The sequence below is a fragment of the Oryx dammah genome, unplaced genomic scaffold (assembly GCF_014754425.2).
Source record: "Oryx dammah isolate SB20612 unplaced genomic scaffold, SCBI_Odam_1.1 HiC_scaffold_3, whole genome shotgun sequence".
Classification (NCBI taxonomy): domain Eukaryota; kingdom Metazoa; phylum Chordata; class Mammalia; order Artiodactyla; family Bovidae; genus Oryx; species Oryx dammah.
The window spans coordinates 84,970,594-84,975,281 of record NW_024070187.1 but is presented as its reverse complement, the minus strand read 5'-3'; positions in this window follow the sequence as shown (position 1 = coordinate 84,975,281).

Here is a 4,688-nt window from a genome sequence, read left to right as displayed (position 1 = left end):
AACCTGGCATTCTATATAGTCCACGGGTTTGCAAAGAGTCAGATACAACTGAGTGACTAACACACTTACTATGCCCTAGATGCTGTGCTTTATATTCCTTACCTTAAATCATTTTCATGAACACCTCACAAGATAATTACTGTTAAAACTGGGCTTTAGAAAGGGTATTATGTCCTTCACGGTTAATAAGTAGCACAGCTGGGGTCAGTCTCCAAAGACCATGCTCTTGACTGCTAGGTCACTCATATCAATTGTTAGAGCCTAGTGTTTTATAGGGCTCATTATCATGCTGGTTTAGGCTAATGGTTATATCTAATTTTTAATTCTTACAAAATATAGATAATAAATTTGGGGGATACCTAATAAATTTTAGGAATATCTGTTGATACATTGGGCTTCCCTGGTGGCTCAGATGGTAAAGAATCCACCTGCAATATGGGAGACCTGGATTTAATCCCTGTGTTGGGAAGATCCCCTGGAGAAGGGAAAGGCTACCTACTCCAGTACTCTGGCCTGGAGAATCCCATGGAGAGAGAAGCCTGGTGTGCTGCAGTCCATGGGGTCACAAAAGAGTCGGACACAACTGAGTGACTGAACTGAAGGGATAAACACTGTATTTGAAGTTGCTGGGGTGGTAGCTTCTCAAACTGAGGCTTAAGACTCCTACTTTTTGACTTTTGATTGTTTTATCATAAATATTTTAATTAGTAAAGATTTTCAAAATTTATATTTTAAATTATTTTCTTAGTATAATTTATCATGAATAGGATTCCTACCTGAAAGTATGCATATGTTTATTGCTCTTGATAAGTGTTGCTGAGTTATCCCAGTTTATATGTTACCAATAATTTATGTTATGTTCATCTAATTTATTTTTTCCCAAAATTTAATACATGTAATACAATACTTCATTTTTTGTTTTTTTTTTTGAGGTATAATTTTTTTTTGTATCATTGACATATATTGGTTCCAGGTGTACAACATAATGGTTCAGTATTTGCTTATACTGTGAAATAATCACTGCAATAAGCCTAGTTAACACCTGTCACCATACATCTTTACTATGTGCTTTTTGCTTAGGATGATAACTTGGTGTTTTAATTTATACTTTTTTGATTTATCAAGGCAAAATATTTTCCTCACATATTTGTTTTCTAACTATATTTCTAATTTTTATAAATTGTTCATGTTTTTGCTTGTTTTTCTTATCATTGTGTATGTTTTATATTGGGGAAGGCAATGGCACCCCACCCCAGTACTCTTGCTTGGAAAATCCAATGGACGGAGGAGCCTGGTGGGCTGCAGTCCATGGGGTTGCTAAGAGTCGGACACGACTGAACGACTTCACGTTCACTTTTCACTTTCATGCATTGGAGAAGGAATAAGCATTTTATATAACATGTAAATTAATCTCTTTCCATGTTTGATGTAAACTTTTTGATAGACATTTAAAAATATATGTTAAAATCCCTCCCATGTAAAAGCTTTATATTTCATAGGAATTCCTCATACAGTATTCTTCATATATACTTATTGGAATCAGGTTGAACTCATTTTCTGCCCCTCTTTCTTTACATGGTGGATTCAGAAGCCCCATACTTGAAAACTCTGACAATGAACAAATTTGTCATTAGTCCTTTAGAAACAAAGGAATTTATAACAGAAACATGTATAACGGGTACAGTAGTTGTTGGCAAATTGCCAAGTAACATACCCACTTGCTTTGTATGTTAAAAACAATGTTTCATTTGTATTCTTTTCTGGATTATTATCTGCCAGTTCATACCCATTATAAGCCTGCTTCAGAAGGACTTTCGGAAAAATGAGTTGATCACTAGCTAATACAGAATGACTTCAGGTCTTCATTCATTGACCCTACATGATAACATGATTTAATTTTACAGTAGAAATGGTATATATATATATTTTTTTTTACTCTGCCCAGGAGAAGGCTCTGATGTGGATAATTGGAAAGCAAGCCAGGAAACATATCTTGTGCTAGTCGCTTAACTGCTGAGCTTGTTAAAGAGCATTTAACAGAGGCTCACTATGAACAGACCATCATTAAATTAAATTAAATTAAATTAAAATATCTACGCTCAAGCTCCTGTTTTTAAAAAATTAATTTATTTTAATTGGAGGATAATTATCTTACAATATTGTGATGATTTTTTTTATACATTGACATGAATCAGCTGCAGATATACATGTGTCCCCCCAGCCTGAACCTTCCTCCCATCTCCCTCCCTACCCTATCCTTCTGGGTTGTCCCAGAGCACTGGCTTTGAGTGCCCTGCTTCATGCATCAAACTTGCACTGGCAATCTATTTTGCATAAGGTAATATACATGTTTCAATGCTATTCTCTCAAATCATCTCACCCTCACCTTCTCCCACAGAGTCCAAAAGTCTGTTCTTTATATCTGTGTCTCTGCTGCCTTGCACATAGGATCCTCATTACCATCTTTCTAAAGTCCATATATCTGCATTAACGTACAGTATTCTTATTTCTTCCTGACTTACTTCGCTCTGTATAATAGGGTCCAGTTTCATCCACCTCATTAGAATGGACCCAAACGCATTCTTTTTTTATAGCTGAGTAATATTCCATTATGTATATGTACCACAACTTTCTTATCCATTTGTCTGCCAATGGACATTTAAGTTGCTTCCATGTCCTAGCTGTTGTAACCATTGCTGCAATGAACACTGGGGTACATGCGTCTCTTTCAATTCTGGTTTCCTCAGTGTGTGTGCCCAGCAGTGGGATTGCTGGGTCATATGGCAGATGTATTTCCAGTTTTTAAAGGAATCTCCACATTGTTCTCCATACTGGTTTTACTGGTTTGCATTCCCACCAACAGGTTGAGAGGGTTCCCTTTTCCCCACACCCTCTCCAGCATTTATTGTCTGTAGACTTTTTGATGATGGCGATTCTGACCAGCATGAGATGATACTTCATTTTGGTTTTGATTTGCACTTCTCTAATAATGAGTGATGTTGAGCATCTTTGCATGTGTTTATTAGTCATCTGTATGTCTTCTTTGGAGAAATTTTTGTTTAGTTCTTTTGCTCACTTTTTAATTGGGTTGTTTGTTTTTCTGGTATTGAGCTGCATGAGCTGCTTGTATATTTTGGAGATTAATTCTTTGTCAATCGTTTGCTATTATTTTCTCCCATACTGAAGGCTGCCTTTTCACCTTGCTTATAGATTCCTTTGTTGTACAAAAGCTTTTAATTAGGTCCCATTTGTTTATTTATTTATTTTATTTCCGTTACTTTGGGAGGTGGGTGAGGATCCTGCTGTGATTTATGTCAGAGAGTGTTCTGCCTGTGCTTTCCTCTAAAAGTTTTATAGTTTCTGGTCTTACATTTAAATGTTTAATCCAGTTTGAGTTTACTTTTTTTGCATGGTGTTAGAAAGTGTTCTAGTTTCATTTTTTTACATGTGGTTGACCTGTTTTCCCAGCACCACTTGTTAAAGAGACTGTTTTTACTCTGTTGTATATTTCTGCCTCCTTTGTCAAAGATAAGTTGTCCATAGGTGTGTGGATTTATCTCTGGACTTTCTATTTTGTTCCATTGATCTATACTTCTGTCTTTGTGCCACTGCCATACTGTCTTGATGATTGTAGCTTTGTGTATAGTCTGAAGTCAGGAAGGTTTGATTCCTCCTATTCTATTCTTCTTTCTCAAGATTGCTTTGGCTAGTCAAGGTTTTTGTGTTTCCACACAAATTATGAAATTATTTGTTCTAGTTCTGTGAAAAATACCATTGGTAACTTGATAGGGATTGCACTGAATCTATAGATTGCTTTGGGTAGTATACTCACTATACTGATTCTTTCAATCCACGAACATGGTATATTTCTCCATCTGTTTGTATCATCTTTGATTTCTTTCATCAGTGTTTTATAGTTTTCTGTATATAGGTCTTTTGTTTCTTTAGGTAAATTTATTCCTAAGTATTTTATTCTTTTCATTGCAATGATGAATGGGATTGTTTCCTTAATTTCTCTTTCTGTTTGTTTCATTGTTAGTGTATAGGAATGCAAGGGATTTCTGTGTATTAATTTTATATCCTGTGATTTTACTATATTCATTGATTAGCACTAGTAATTTTCTGGTGGTGTTGTTAGGGTTTTCTATGTAGAGGATTATGTCATCTGCAGTGAGAGTTTTACTTCTTCTTTTCCAGTCTGGATCCTTTTTATTTATTTTTCTTCTCTGATTGCTGTGGCTAGGACTTACAAAGCTATGTTGAATAGTACTGGTGAGAGTGGGCACCCTCATCTTGTTCCTGATTTCAGAGGGAACGGCAAGCTCCTATTCTTAAAAAAATGTTACAAAATAGTTGAAGAAACCATACATGGCATTTTTATGGGGCAATTCTGGCTGGACCTGGTGATTCAGACTATAAAGAATCTGCCTGCAATGTGGGAGACCCAGGTTCAATCCCTGGGTCTGGAAGATCCCTGGGAGAAGGGTATGGTCACCCACTCCAGTATTCTGGCTTGGAGAATTCCATAGACAGTAGAGCCTGGTGGGCTACAGTTCATGCGGTCACAAAGAGTCAGACACAACTGAGCAACTAACACACACACACATTCTGGATGGGTTCCACAGCCTGAAGGGAACGAAAGGCAGAAGCATAGTATAGGTTAGGAGAGATTGTAATAATCCAGGTGA